A 16,351-nucleotide genomic window follows, 5' to 3' on the forward strand; every position below is an offset into this window, starting at 1 on the left:
CAGCTCGGCAACGCCATCGGCAGTGCAAAGATCATCGCACGCTACTGCGACGAACGCGCATGATGGTGGCGGCACACTTACGTCGTCAGCAGCGATACGCAGCGGCAGACGTCGGTGCTCGGTAGGCTGTACTTGAGGCTGGTTCGTCGAAAGGCTCACCCTGCCCTCACCGATGTCTATAACGGTGTCGTATTAGCGCAAGAAATCCATTCCGAAGATTACGTCTTTGCAGCACCGAGGTAGAATGACGAACGTGCCGACAAAGTCGGAGCCTCTTAGACGAATCCTAGCCGTGCATTTCCCGACTGGTGTCAGGAGGTGGCCTCCAGCGAACCGAAACTGAGGCCCGTCCCACGCAGTTTTTACCTTGTGCAAGCGCTCGGCAAATTGCTGGATCATGATAGAGTAATCTGCTCCGGTGTCCAGCAAAGCGGTCACCTCATGCCCGTCGATAGAAACCCTGAGTTCAGCACTAGCGCCTTCGTCGGTGTTAAGGGTCGTCGTCGTTGTGTGCCTACACTGCGGCAATACTGTATGGGCGCTTTGTTCCCGTCGAGTGGTGGCGGAACATCCATTGGATGACGTCGGCGGCGATGGAAGGTCTTCTGAGCTTCTGCAATCAGCAACCTTGCCTCCCCAGGTCGCTTCGTCTAGTTTCCCCGCCGGGGGCTGGAAAACCGGACGTCGGGGCCGTCTCGAGGGGTGCGACGGGTCGGCGGGAGGTGCCGTGCTGGAGACGGTGAGCGGGATCGACGAATAGGCGACGTGGTGTTGCGTGCAGTGAGGTAGTCGGCGAGTTCGGTCGGCCGCTGGCCAAGACGGGGAGGAGGAGCAGCCGGAGAGAAGCCACGTAGTCCGATCTCGCGTTAGGGGCACCGTCTGTAGACGTGGCCAGGCTCACCGCAGTGATAGCACAGGGGTTGCCAGTCCGCTGTGCGCCACAAATCCGTTTTGCGAACCCGGGTCGGTTGGAATTTCGGCTGCGAAGTGGGCCACGACTGCACAGGCGGGGGTGGCTGACGGAAAGGCACAGTTGGCTTGTTTGGTGGCTGCTGACGCATTGCTGCTGCGTAGCTTGCGGGGCTCTCTTGCAAGGGCGGGTCGGGAGGTGAGAATGCTTGGCCAGGCTCTTCGTGCAAATCCTGGCCACGGAGGGCGTCGGTTGTGGAGTCGCAATTCCAAGCTTGCCTAGGTCTTCGCGCAAGACCAACCTGATCAGTTCCCGCAAAGAGCTGTCATCGCTCGTCAGGATGGCAGCGGTTCCGGGAGCGTTGGTGGACCTCCGAGAATACTGACGACTGCGCTCCTGCACAGCCCGCTCGATAGCCGTGGCCTCCCTGATGAACTCTTGCACAGTGCGTGGCGGGTTTCGGACAAGGCCGGCAAAAAGCTGCTCCTTGACGCCGTGCATAAGGTAGCGAAGTTTCTTCGCGTCCGACATGGCAGGATCAGTTCGGCGAAAAAGGCGTGCCATGTCCTCGGCAAACATGGTGCCACTCTCGTTAGGTTTCTGGATTCTCTACTCCAGCAACCGCAGCGCGTTCTCAGGATGATCCGGGTCGGAAAAGGCTTCCTGAAGCTCCTGGCGGAAGTCGGTCCAAGACGTGAATGTAGCGTCATGGTTCACGTACCAAATACGAGCGCCGTCTTCCAACGAGTAGTACACCTGCCGCAGTTTGAGCGCATCGTCCCACTGATTAAAAGTGGCAACACGCTTGAAGTGAGCAACCCAGTCTTCCACGTCCTCGAAGGCATCCCCGTGGAATTTATTGGGTTCGCGAGGCTGGTAAATTACCACCTGTGGTGTGGCCATAATGGGAGCTTACGGGTGCGGACGTTGGAAAGACTCGGTAATTCAGGAGAGAGACCGAGCTTGCGCCGACTGCTCCGATGGACCGGCGTGCTGATAAGACACGGCCTTTCTGGGCTGGCGCCGGACAGGGATCCAGGCATGCGAAAACCCGGGTACTGCAACAGTGTTGCGTCTTAGTAGACGGAGGTGTAGACAGCAGGATGGCGATGTACCTATTTATTAGGCGTAGCGCTACACCAAAGAGTAGAGGCAGCACGGCGAGGCTCAGCGAAGATGGCTGAATCAGTCTGGCCCGCGAGCGGTGGACCCACACATTTACGTCGTCGTCTTCAAAAACCTGGTTGGCCAAGAAGCATGGAACGTAGCGCTATCTGGGGATTGAACTTTGCACGGTGATCGCACACATCGCAAGCAGGGCATCGCGGCTTGACAAATATCCACGTGACAATATTATCTCAGAGTGTGCACACTTATGCATTGTTGTTCGTATATAGGTGTGTTTTTACATCTGTATATATCTGTTAATTTGACCTTTATATTAGCATGTCTATGTTTTTTACCGTTGCCAAACAGCTGCTGTGTTTACGGGCTACCAGGCACCTTTCAAGTGGTCACTAACCGCTTTTTCGCCTGGTGGACCTCCAACACTGTAATGTTGAAAATAAACTTGAACCCCGCACGGGGCACCTTGAGTAATCTTGGTGACGGTACTGGCGATACTGTGGACCCCGAGCCCCCAAACATAAGCTTGATCCAACCATGGTGATGTGTTTATAGGTGGAGGGTTAGAAACCATGAACGGTGGCCGTCGGAGCCCAGGTCAAGCTCCGGCGGATGGGCTCCCTGTCTGTCTACCAGGCAGGGAGCTCCGGGACCTCTTTGACTACCAGGATAAGGTCAAAGAAGAAAGTACCCCCGTCTCCCTGCTTCCCAATGTATCATATGGCATTTTAGAAAGATCTGTTTAGAAAGAGCACACAGAAAGATCTGTCGCTTCATTGTCTGTCTTCTTGGTATCGAAGTTCTTGACAAGTATAATTGGTGAGGCGTACAAAGCCAAGAAACAAAGAACTGGGCAATTGCTGGTCGAAGTAACCAAGCAGCAGCAGGCAGGGCCAGACCCGAATCGCTGATCTTGACATCACGGTCACGCCCCACCGCAGCTTAAACCGCTCCTAGGGCGTGATCTCCGATCCCGATCGACTGAACGAAACTGAAGCCGACCTGCTGGAGGGCTTTCGAGGTCAGGGCGTAACAGCGGTCAGGCGCATAAACATACGTAGAGAGGACAAACAAATACCTACAAACCATCTTATCTTAACTTTTGACAGGTCGAGCCTTCCAGAATACATCAACGCAGGTTTTGTTCGATGTCCGGTCCGGCCTTACATCCCAAACCCGTGGCGCTGTTTTAAGTGCCAACGGTTTGGGCATGGCACCAACTCCTGCCGCGGCCGCCTTACCTGTGCAAAATGCGGCCATCATGACCACCCGTCCGAAAACTGCAACACCCAGAGTTTCACCTGTGCCAACTGCCAGGGGCCCCACGCAGCGTGGTCCCGAACTTGTGAGAAATTTAAGCAGGAAAAACAAATCATCAATGTAAAGGTCACTGAGAACATCACCTTTCCCGAGGCGAGAAAGAGGTTCGCCTCTTTCCCTCTGGGGAGGTATGCCGACGCAGCTCGCCAGGGGGCGGAGCGGCGTCTGGTTTCGGCGGGGACCCAGTACCGCGAGTCGGACTTGGTCCCGGACTTGGTCCCATATGGTAGTGACCACTTCCCCACTTCATTAACGTATATAGGTAGAGGCCCGAGCAGTCCATTTCCTATAAAAAGTTTAATGAAGCAAGAGCTAACTGGAATACATTTACAGAGACATCCCAACTACACTACACATCCATAGGACACCTACACGTTGAAAAAGCTACCCAACTGCTCACGGCGCCCACCCTCGACGCCGCCGAAAAGTCCATTCCCCACGCCTCTGGTGCCCCGCGCAACCAGCGGATGCCGTGGTGGAATGAGGACTGTAGGCGGGCGCGAGGGGCCCAGAACAAGGCGTGGGGTGTCCTTCGTCGGTACCCCACGTCGGGTAACCTCATTTTGTTCAAACGGGCCAAGGCGTTAGAAAAACGTGTGCGCCGTGAAGCAAAACGAGAGAGTTGGCACACCTTCTTGGCATCCATTAATTCATACACGAACACACACAAAGTCTGGACACGTATACGCAAGCTCAAAGGACAACAGACACACAGCCTGCCCCTGGTTAACACAACAGGGGACACACTTGAAGACCGGGCCAACACGCTTGCACAACACTTCGAACACGTGTCCAGTTCAGCACACTACACGAACACTTTCATGAAACACAAAACATCTGCAGAAAAAAGCCCTTACAAGACAAAGACAGATCAAAAACTTCGTACAACTCTGAATTCACTCTCTATGAGTTGAGGGCTGCCCTGAGCTCGTGCAAATCCTCAGCTCCAGGCGCAGATAAGATTACATACACCATGATACAACACCTACACCGAGACACTCTTGAAACACTCTTACACCTATACAATAAAATATAGCTTTCGGGGCACATTCCACACTCTTGGAGGGAAGCCATATTAGTGGCTGTCCTAAAGGAAGGGAAGGACCCTTCCTGTCCTGCCAGTTATCGCCCCATTGCCCTGACAAGCTGCCTGTGTAAGCTCTTCGAGAAGATGATAAACAGGAGACTTGTGTACTTCTTAGAGTACAATGGTCTTCTCGAGAGCTGCCAGGCGGGCTTCAGGGCGGGGCGATCTACCAACGATCAACTCGTTGCGTTAGAGTCTTATATCAAAGATGCTTTCCTCCACAAGCAGTACTGTATGACAGTCTTCTTTGATCTTGAAAAGGCGTACGATACTGCTTGGCGGTACGGCATCCTTAGCGACTTGAAGTCCTTTGGCATGTCGGGTAACATGATGAACACGCTTGCCAGTTACCTGTCTGAAAGAACGTTTCGCGTGCGAGTTAAAACTGCACTTTCTAGGGTTCATGTTCAGGAAAACGGCGTACCGAAAGGTGGAGTTTTGAGATGCACTTTGTTTATTGTAAAAATGAATTCTCTTCGGAAGGCGCTACCACCATCGATTTCGTGCTCCATTTATGTAGACGACGTTCAATTATCCTTTAAGTCTTGTAACCTGTCTGTCTGCGAGCGCCAAGTCCAGCTTGGTGTTAACAAGCTAGCTGGTTGGGCAGTCAGCAACGGTTTAAAATTTAATCCAGGGAAGTGCACTTGTGTCTTGTTTTCCAAGAGGCGTGGCATCCGGCCGGATCCAGACATTCATCTCAATGGTGTCTCGATTCCTGTCAAGAAAGAACACAAGTTTTTTGGTATAATCTTTGACGAAAAGCTCACATTTATCCCACACATAAAACAACTAAAACATAAATGCTTAAAAACAATGACTATCCTGAAGCTTCTGTCGCACATTTCTTTTGGTGCTGACACACAACTTCTTTTACGTGTTTTTACCAGCTTGATAGGCTCACGACTGGACTATGGTAGCGTTGTCTATGGGACAGCCACTAAAACATCCCTCAGAATGCTAGACCCTGTGCTTCATCTAGGGCTCCGCTTGTCATGTGGTGCCTTTCGGACTAGTCCACTCGAAAGTCTGTATGTAGAGTGCAACAAATGGAGCCTAGAACGTCAGCGAGCCTACACATACCTGCTTTATGCTTTTAAAATCTCATCGATGCGTCACCATCCTTTTACATCAGTTTTTTATGATACATCCATATCTCAACTTCTTACTAATCGTCCATCAGTCTCTGCTCCCTTCGCTTTCAGAGCAAGAGAAGAAGCGTCGCAACTTGATGTCATGTTCTCAGACACCATCAGAACCTCTGCTGCTGAACTTCTAGTACCGTGGCAGCTTCGCCCGATATCATGTGATGTATCTTTTATAAGTGTCGAGAAAAACAGAGTGCCTAGAAGCGCGATCGTGCAACATTTCTTGTCCTGCAGCACAAATATAAGTGTGCGGAATTTTACACGGATGCTTCAAAAACTGCCACAACTGTTTCCTGTGCTGCGCATGGTGGCACCTTTAATGTCTGTAGAACTATGAATAGAAATACAAGTATCTTTACGGCAGAGGCCTATGGCATACTTCTTGTAGTTCAACGTATCGTTCTAAGTCGAATTCCGAAATCTGTAATTTATACTGATTCTTTAAGTGTTGTGCGTACATTATCCTCACAGAAGTCTAAAAACCATGTGGTCAATGCTCTCATTAGTACTCTTATGTCTGTGCATGCGTTAAACCTTGAGGTGACCGTGTGCTGGGTGCCAGGGCACTCTGGAATTCCAGGTAATGAGACCGCAGACCGAATGGCGGCCGCTGCTGCCCTTACAACTGCCGTTGACATAACAACAATACCCTACACCGACCTCAAATCACACATCAGACAACACCTTCACACAACATGGCAAGCACACTGGAATCAACAGACTGACAACAAACTACACATTATAAAGCCACTCTTGGGAGCATACACCACTGATACTCGCAAGGCAGTGCTGCAACAACACCTGCGATCGCTTGACCCAAGGGAGCTTCCCGACGTGATAGCGGTCCAGGAAACACACGCCGAGGACCCGAAAGTGCCGACTTTGCCCGGCTACCGTGCATACGCCTGTCCGACCAGCGCCCGGACCTGTGGGAAGGTCGTGGCGCAGGGCGTGTGCACGTTCGTCCGCAAGGTAATCACGAGCATCAACCACGAAAAGTTCCTGGGCAACAGAGACTCCGCCATCGAACTCTGCGTCACGGAACTGGTGATTGTGGGCAAGAAGGGACGGAATAAGAAGAAACACTCGACCACGGTTTTTGTGGCAAATGTATATAGTAACCCACAGCACGGAAAACAGCGCTTCAAAACGTTACTGCACAAGATCCACGACGCGGCCCACGGGGCGAACGCTGCGGCGGTGGTGTGTGGGGACTTCAATGCACAGCACGAAGAACTGGGATATACAAGCACCACGGTGAAGGGACGTTACTTGTTGGAGGACGCCGGCGAGGCGTACTTCGAGCTACTTACCAACCCGACGCAACCCACGCGCATCGGAACGTCGACTGCCCGGGACACCAACCCCGATCTCGCCTTCGCGCTCCTGCCTCGCGGCGGGACGGCGCGGTGGCAGAACACGGGTTGCAACCTGGGCAGCGACCACTACATTATCGAGGTGACGATCCCGCTCGGCCACGCGCGGGCGGACGGCGAAGCCAACAAGAAAACTAGGCAGAACCTCACGGACTGGCACAAGTTCCGAGAGAGAGATCTGGGAGAGATCGAGGACGTCGACCGGTGGGCGGCCAACCTGGTCGCCGCTGCCAAGGATTCGACGACCGAAGTCGAGGTTCTGCAGGAGGCGGACAGGGTGGACCCGCGCCTCGCACATCTCATAGAAGCGCGACGATCGTTACAACGCAGGTGGAAGCGCCAGCGTCACAACCGCACGCTGCGCAAGCGGGTGGCGGCTCTCGGTCGCGAGATCGAATGCTACAGTCGCCAGCTGTGCGCGCAGCAGTGGTTCGCGTTGTGCAGCGAGGCGGACGGCCAACTCCATCGGGGTGGGACGTGGAAACTCCTACGTCACCTCATGGACGAGAGCCAAAGCAAGGAACACCAGAGACATCGTATCGCGCCGATCCTCCACGCCGCGGCTGGCCAGCTGGGCGAAGAGGAGATGCACCGGAGACTAAATGACAAGTACCTTCCGTCGATCCCGCACGAGGAACACCCGGAGTACGCGGACGCTCCCAACATGACCCTCGATCGCGACATCGAAGAGTGGGAGGTGAGGCAGACGACGCAGGCACTGAACTGCCGGTCTGCCGCTGGACCCGATAACGTCACGAATAAGGCGCTGCGCAACATCAGCGACGCGGCCGTCTCGTCGCTAACGAGATATTACAAGTGCTGGAACAGTGGCCGGCTCCCTCCGCAGGGGGAGACGGCCAAGACGATCCTGCTCCCGAAACCAAACAAGCCGCCGGGGACAGAGGGCCTGCGTCCCATCTCGCTCACGTCCTGCGTGGGCAAGGTGCTGGAACACGTCCTCAACACGCGGTGGCAACGTTACTTGGAGGATGGCAACCACTACAGGGACGCCATGCTGGGCTTCCGGTCGTGCCTGGGGACCCAAGACGCGATGTTGCTGCTGCAAAAAGAAGTTCTGGAGCCCCCCGGAGGGGTACCGAAGAAGGACAACCGAGCCGTCCTGGTCCTGGACCTGCAGAGTGCCTTCGACAAGGTGAAGCACTCGGCGATCCTGGCCCAGGTGACGAAGCTGAACATGGGACAGCGAACCTATGACTACATTCGCTCCTTCCTGACCCATCGCACGGCCAGGCTGGAGGGGGGCGGAGACCGACTGGAGGAGAGAGAACTGGGCAGCGTGGGCACCCCGCAAGGCTCGGTCATATCTCCGCTCCTCTTCAACCTGGTCATGATCGAGGTGGCAAACCGCCTCGAAGCGCTGGGACCGAAGATCAAGTACTGCCTGTACGCGGACGACGTCACCATTTGGGCGACGGGGGGCAGCGACAACGAAATCGAGACCGGTCTGCAGGCAGCGGTGGACGTCGTCGAGGCCGCGCTCGAGGGCACGGGCCTCCGGTGTTCGCCGCAGAAGTCCCAGCTAGTGATATTGCCCCCGCCGGGGCGCTGGAGGAAGCGGGCCGCCGAGGAGGCGGAACGCATTATCGCATTTTCGAGCCAAGGACGGGACACCCGTCCCGCACGTCCAGGGTCTGCGGATCCTAAGGATGTACGTGGACGCCCACCGCACCAACAGCACGGCTGCCCGACACATAACGACGAAGATGGGGATTGCGACGGGCCTGATAAAGCGCGTGGCATCCCGTTCGAGGGGAATGCGAGAGGCGAGCCTCCTGCTTATGCTGCAGGCCTTCGTGGTCAGTCACGCAGCGTACGCGGGAGCGTTCCACCGGTGGACGGAAGCGGAGCGGAAGCGGATCGACGCGGCCATCCGCAAGGCGTACTCAGGAGCCGTGGGCCTGTTGAACGGGACTAGGACGTCGGCCTTGCTGTCTCTGGGGGTGCACAACACACTCTCGGAGATCAGCGAGGCCCAGAGAACAGCCCAACTGGCGCGCCTGGGCCGCTCCGCGGTCGGGCGCCGCATCCTGGACCGAGTGGGCATGGGCGCCCCAGAAGCGCCGGACCCCGAGTCAACGCCGCTGCGGGACGAGACGACCAGACGCCTGATGGTGTATCCGCTACCCAAGAACGTGGACCCCACCAACAACGCGGAGAAGCGAGCGGCGCGGGCAAAGGCGCTGCTACGCAAGTATCGCGACGAGGACGGGGCGGTGTACGTGGACGCCGCCAGGAGCAGGAGCCGTCCGGACACCTTCGTGGCGGTGGCGCTGACCGCCGCCACGGGGGAGCTGAAGACCGCGTGCAGCGTGTGCGTCCGGCGAGCGAGCCAGGCGGAGGTGGTGGCAATTGCCCTGGCCCTGAGCGCCCCGGGTGTGCACACGATCCTGAGCGGCAGCAATACTGCAATCAGCATCTTCGCCAGAGGACCGGTGTGCGAGGCTGCAGCGAGGATCCTGAGAGAGGACCGGGGGACGACGCCGGTCACGCTCAAGTGGTTCCCGGCCCACGCGAGCCGAGACCTGACAGCACACGCACCGAACCGCAACGAGGAGGCGGACGCCCCGGCTTGTGGTCTCGCCACGTGCCGGGACGCGGCGGCCCTCGCTTCCGAAGAGGCGGCGACAGTAACGGCAGAAGAGGATCCCCTGATGGACTACGGCGGAATCCTCAAGTTGCACCGCGAACAGCGACGCGGCTTCCCGCCCCCACACCGGGACTTAACCAGGTGGGAGGCGGTGAGGCTGCGCCAACTACAAACAGAGACGGTGTTGACCCCGGCGCTCGCGCGCCACGTGTGCCCGGAACTCTTCGAGAGTGAGGTGTGCAGCATGTGCGCGCCGGCGACGGCTACCTTGGCCCACATCATGTGGGGCTGTGACAGTGTTGAGGACGGTGCGTACCCGCCGCGTGTGAGACAGTGTGTGGGCTCTGCGGAGCCGAAGGACCAGAGATGGGCCGTCCAGCAGCTCGAGGCAGCTCTGGCCCTGCAGAGGCAAAAGGTAACCCCTAGAGGGAGCCCGAGTAGTCCGAGCGGGGCCGGGGCACGGAAGACTCGGGATCTAGGCCCGACACACGCCTATAGGACTGTAGACGTAGTGTAAGACGCGGGAGCACCGCGCCCTGCGTGGCCGGATTTGCTCCCTCCCATGCCGGACGCTTTGAATAACGTATTTTCTCTCTCTCTCTCCTTGCGTTCTCGGTGGTCCGGGTCGTTGTTGGACATGGCTCTACAACTTCTCTGAGAGGGATATCACGTCCGGGTCACCACCTGTACAGCGCATGCCACGGAGGCGTTGAAACAGAGACGACCAGACCACGTAGCAAGGCTGGTTTATTCGGAACGCCTTGGGGTCTCTAATTGCTCATGCCAGGGGCGCGCGAGCCCTCCGGTGGGTGAGTGCGCTCGTGGGCATGCGTCACGCTGCTTCCACTGGCACTGTGGCTTCCCGCTAGAGCCTTATATGCCCAATTTCTGATGTGGCCACATATGGGAAGCCAATACATGGGTATGTATGCCATATATGTAGATGCCATATATGCTTGACTAAAATATATATAGCTATATATGGACGTGACTTATAACCAAGTAGATGGCATAATATTGAACTTCACTTAACAGCAGCAATTGATGCTGCTCCCCAAACGCAAACACTTCGCATACTTTCCATATTTCATAGAAGCAATCAATGTGCGTGCAGGCGAATCCGGGTGGCGACAAATTGCTTTGTAGTAACGAGGTGTCAGCGGTTGTATTCATCGCCAGCTTGCCCCCCTTTGGTGAAACAAGTTTCTCGCTGCGCTACCACCTCTTCCATTAAGATGTGGCTTTTATAAATCTTGTAAATAAAATGAAACAAATCAAATTACCGGTATTCAATGTCCCAGCTATTTTTATTATTCCTGAACATAAATTTCATAAAAATTACGGTCATGTCCTGAAATAAATTGACTGCCTGAGCCCGTTTCTTCTCCTTGGCAATGCTTTTATTTTACCTTACAATTTTCAATGCGGGATAAAGAGCGAATTAATTGACTATGCTAAAACCTAATTCCTTGCATTTTTGTCACCGAAGTGTTCACGTCAAAAGCTAATTTTAATGCAATATTTTTTATTTATTTAGAACCATAACTTCTAATTGGACCTTTTCGGCGGGCGGTTTAAACTACTGCACTCCAGTTAATAACTTTGTCAAATTTAAATCCGCATTGGTGCCCGCAGAAGAATATAGAATATTTCTACGTAAGCAGAAAAAGCTGCCCGAAATGGAATCAATCCCTACATAGAGAAATGGCTGCTTGATGGCTGGAATGCGCAAAAGTTTGGCTTTTGTGACCTTTTCTACAGAACATAACGAGGCAAATAGGTACCTCATTATTCCACCCCACTGTAGTGCTGAACACCGAAAACAGCAAACAGAAATCCCTAGACATTCAATAATAAAATTTGGCAGCCGTAGATGCTTACGTAAGAGGCCCATTTGTTGGGCAGACTGGATATGAAATCATGCTTAGAAACAGCGCAAAAGACAGGACGAGGAAACTGACAAGGACGGGCGCTGCTTCCTGGTTCTGTCTGTTGCGCTGTTTCTAATCATGAATCCTTACCGACTCGCCCAGCTTCGCACACTTGTTGCATATGGAACTAGTGCTACTGAGATTTCATTAGCGTGAATTTATGTTCGTCGACTTTGTTGTAAAGTATGAGCGAAAGCCTGCTGGATAATATTTTCCTAAGAAGTGTAAAATATATTTAAACACTCACTGGGGTCCAGCCGAACGTCGTTATAATGAACACTGATATAGCGAAATATAAGCTTCAGCAAACTCAATAAGAACTTTGGTTCGCCTCACTTCATTTCAGTGACAGATTCTTTTTATAACAGAACTGAAACCACATGCGATGCTATATATCAGATTTATCGAAAAAATATTTGGCTAGCGCGGGCCTCAAAACTCGGAAGCTAACACAAAAGCAAAATGAAAAGTAACGATAATACAATACCTTGAGGAAACTTTAAAAAACTCCCGACATCAAAACAGCTCACAAGAAAAAAAGCCCCCCTTCGTGCGTGGACACTGTGAAAACGTTTATACTAATCAGAGCTGTAAAAAGCCAGAAGATTAAGACCACATCATCCAAATAAATAGAACGCAAACATGTTTTCCCAAAACTATGAAAAACGTTATCATAATCAGAACTGTGAAATAGAGCATAAAACCTTTTGAAGGCAGGGAAGATTCGGTACTGAAACGTCCCCCTTGGCGCGTCACATGCATAAGCCTTATGTAGTGCATGAAATATTTACTATTTATACCATTTAGTACACGTTACGCTTAAGACAGACCCGACTGGGTACCGAGCCTCAACCAGTGATACTTTGAGGTCTTTCAGGAGAGCTGCTAAACAAGGCCACTCGTTACGTAACTCTGGGCTTCTAATGATTCCTTCGCCTTCCGCTGTTCTTCAAAGGCCAATTGTGTTCCGCAATCTTCAGTTTTGTTATTCTACTTCGCTTCATCTATGCAAAAAACACTGTACATTCCCTCTCCAGAAGACAGTTCGTGGTCACTGCTGTACCAACATTTATACCTGTATATTGTAGACCTTTTCCACAATCGCTGAACTTTATTGGGAGCTCTAGTGAGGATGGTCATGAGTTCAATGCATCAGAACACTGTCGCCAGCGCCTGTCACCATCTCATAGCCTACATAAAAGCGCACAAAAGGTCTCGATGGCATGCCAACACAGGCACCTGGTTTCACCCACCATCACTACATAAAAATCCCCACAGGCCCGGGTGAATGACTTTTTTTAACTCAAGCAACCGTAGTTTGAGGCTATGCGAAAAATGAGGGAAATCAGCACACGGGGATGAGGCCGAGCCAGCGCGAGACGAATCGTGATATCCGCTCCACCGTCCGCGCACCTGCGTCCAACCGTAATAATAGAGTCGCCATGGCGCAGGCAAAGCTATCACGCGGCCTAGAAGGCACCACACACACCCTATCCATCAGAGCCCACCGTTCATTCCGCAAGCTACGTGCAGTACTGTGGAGGCTATATTGTTTTCAACCGCCCGCCCACTAAGGGTGCCCAACTCACCTTGAAGGAAGCAGCAAAAGGAGCCGTGGCCATGCGGTTCCACCTGCCCTGTGGAAAGGCGGAAATGTGTTTTCAAGGTCCCCTCGCGGTAAGTTACGCGTGCTCAACGGGTCATCGGTTGACAACAATGCAGCCTCCACAGTGCTACACATAGCTTGTGAAATGAACTATAGTGTCGGTAACGTTTGTCTTTGGGCTCCCTTTTTGAATGGCTGCTGCAGCAAAAGAAAGAATTTGACGAAATGTGATTTTGCTGGAGGCCACTGAGGCCAGTACTTTGCAGTCTTTGTACATGCCAGTGGAGATAACTGCACGAATGCCACGTGAGGAACAATGGCAGTTGCCACACCTGCTGACAAAACGGCTGTGCAAACCTCCAAAGATGCAATAGAAAAAAGTACCTGCACGTTTTTTTTCCTCAATAGTTGGCCTCTCCTTATGAACCGCAACGGCCTTATTCATGTTCCATGCAAGGCGATACCAGTCCACTGAAATACTAAGGAGGAGGAATAAATGTTCCTCGGAAGCAGTTTGCCTTGTAAGAGTACTTATTCCAGGACCCCTTGAGACCGTCCGGCTTATTGGGCTCTCTTCAGCAGCCACAGCAGGTAGTCAGGGTCAGAGCTGAACAGTGCTCTCTCCCAGTACACCAGGGAGGTGAAGGGCAGAGGGTGTAGGTTGGGGTTCTTATCTCAGCCCCACTCAATATGATAAAGCGTGCGCAAAGCCTCACAGAAGCGGCATTGCGAGGCGTATAGGGTGGGGGCCAGAATGCGGGCTCCAGTTGGGTGGGGAAAGGTATTTGTTTGGATACCTCGAAGGTGGCGTTCTTGTTCTTTTCTGAGATTTTTCTGCGGATGAGGGTACATAGATCGGTGCAGGCGGTAGTGCTGCGTGATTTCTTCGTAGGACAAGAGGGGACAGACATGCCACGGCTCACCAAACTCCTGACTAGCCCGGTGTGTCAGTTCGCGGGCATGCTGATTGACAGCTTCGTTGCAGGGCACGTCGGCATGGGCGGGAGGCCAAATAATCCTTACTCGGTGTTGTGGAGGATGCTGCAATAGACTTTGTGTGACGGGGGTGAGACTAAGCTTCTCGAGAAAGTTTTGCATGCTTCTGGCAGTCCGTAATAAAGATCTTTGCAGGGGTTTGATCAATTTCAAAGGCTATGGCCAATTCTTCTACTTGTAGTGCATTGGGGGTGCGAATTCATACACTTGTGAAGAGCGCATGAGCTGTAGTCACAACAGCTGTCATAGCTCTCCTTCTGGGATAGGAGGGTGCGTATTTGTATACTGTGGTGAAGTTTTGGCCGTACTATTTGAAGATAGCTTTAGCTTTGGGGTCTGTGTGATGCTGGTGGTGCGTTGAATGCATGTTCTGGGGCAGTGTTGCCACATCGAAAATAAGGCCAAATTAAAGCAGAATCAGAGTCGCATTGGCCTGTGGGTGTTGAAGAGGTGAGCGCCGGCACAGCTGGTTCAGAATTGCTCTGCCAGTGGAGGCTGAGCTCATGCGTAATAATTGGTTCATATCGTCACAAGAGGGCCAGACTGTTGCCACACAAGAGACTAGTTTTATTTAGAATCTAGCCCACAGAAGGTAGCGAGCAAGAAGGCAAGCGTCTTCTTCCTCTAGCCAAGTCACTCGCTCCGCCTAGTGGTCATGGTGGTTTCCGAGATGTCGGAGCATAACCTTGCGTGGATAATTACCGTTCAGAGTGTCTGTGGCACTATCCCTCCCCTTCAAAAAGCATCGACTCTATGCGAAAGAAAAGTGGAAACAATGAAAAGGAAGGCTCTAAACACAACACAATTGCTACTATAGTTTTGACAGTCCTTCACTGTCTTGGAGGCGTTTTTGGCACTCCTCCAGGAGTGAAATTGTAACTTCAGGAGCCGGAAGTCCATCACGTCCATTGAACGGGCATCGGCACTCGCCGCGAGTGGTACAGCTTCCTCCTGGCCACATGAACAACTTCTGAAAAAGCTCTCAGTCGAGATCGAACAGTTCCTTCGGGAACTACCTGGTACGTAACCTCACTGAGTTGACGCACCACTTTGTAGGGGCCGAAATAGCGGCGCAACAGTTTTTCAGAACTCCCTTGAAGGCGGACTGGGCTCCACACCAAAACCTGGTCTCCAGACTGGTAAACCACCTGTTTGTGCCTGTTGTTATACCGGCGGGCGTCGATTTTTTGTTGGATCCGTATTCTATATCGAGCGAGGTTGCGGACTGCTTCGGCGCGCCTAGTGAATTCTTCGGCGCCTGAAGTGGGTGCTTCAGTTACACTGGGCAGAAGCATCGAATCAAGCATTGTGGTGACCTCCCGACCATGAACGAGACGATTAGTAGTAGAGCCGGTTGTTTCCTATGGAGCCGTGTTATACGCGAATACAACGTAGGGTAGTACCTCATCCCAGTTCATGTGGTCATCGTTAACATACATGGAAATCATATCAGCGATGGCCTTATTGAGCCGCTCGGTCAGACCGTTGGTTTGCGGATGGTATGCAGTTGTGCGGCGATAGCCGGTGTACGTGCGTTTCATTATTTCTTCAGTAAGCGCTGATGTAAAAGCAGTTCCTTGGTCGGTAATGATGACTGCTGGGGCACCAGGACGGAGCACGATACTGTGGAGGAACAATATAGCAATTTCCGCTGATGTTCCTCGTGGTATTGCCTTTGCTTCGCAGTACCGTGTAAGATAGTCGGTAGCAACCACAATCCACTTGTTCGTGCCTACAACAAAGGAAATGGGCCCAGTAAATCCATGACAATCTGTTCAAATGGCAAGTGCGGGGGATCGATAGACTGTAAGAAGCCGGCTGGCCGAGTGGATGGAGATTTGCGGCGCTGGCAATACCGGCACATTGTGACGTAGCGTTTGATTGTCGCGGCTAACTTCGGCCAGTAGTACCTCTGCCGGATGCTCGTCGTGGCAAGGGTGTAGAACGTCGCCGCACAGGCATGTCGGTACAACCAAAAGGTATTCGGACCCTGTAGGATGAAACCCTTTTTTAAAGAGCATGCCGTCCCGGAGAACGAAAGATGAAAGTGAGCGCCTAAAAAGTCGTGGGATAAGCGCGCTACGTCCCTCGATGTACTCAATGAGTGCTGGAGCTCCGAGTCGTCTCTCTGTGGCTGGGCAAGATCTGTAGCTTCCAAGGCTCCGAGGAACGCATTGTCCTCTTCCGAGTCGCCAGGATTATGCTCAAGGGGAGCTCAGGACAAGGAGTCGGCGTCGGTGTGCC

The sequence above is a fragment of the Haemaphysalis longicornis genome, unplaced genomic scaffold (genome assembly GCF_048455015.1).
Source record: "Haemaphysalis longicornis isolate Haplotype H1 unplaced genomic scaffold, Haemaphysalis longicornis Haplotype H1 scaffold_12, whole genome shotgun sequence".
Classification (NCBI taxonomy): Eukaryota; Metazoa; Arthropoda; class Arachnida; order Ixodida; family Ixodidae; genus Haemaphysalis; species Haemaphysalis longicornis.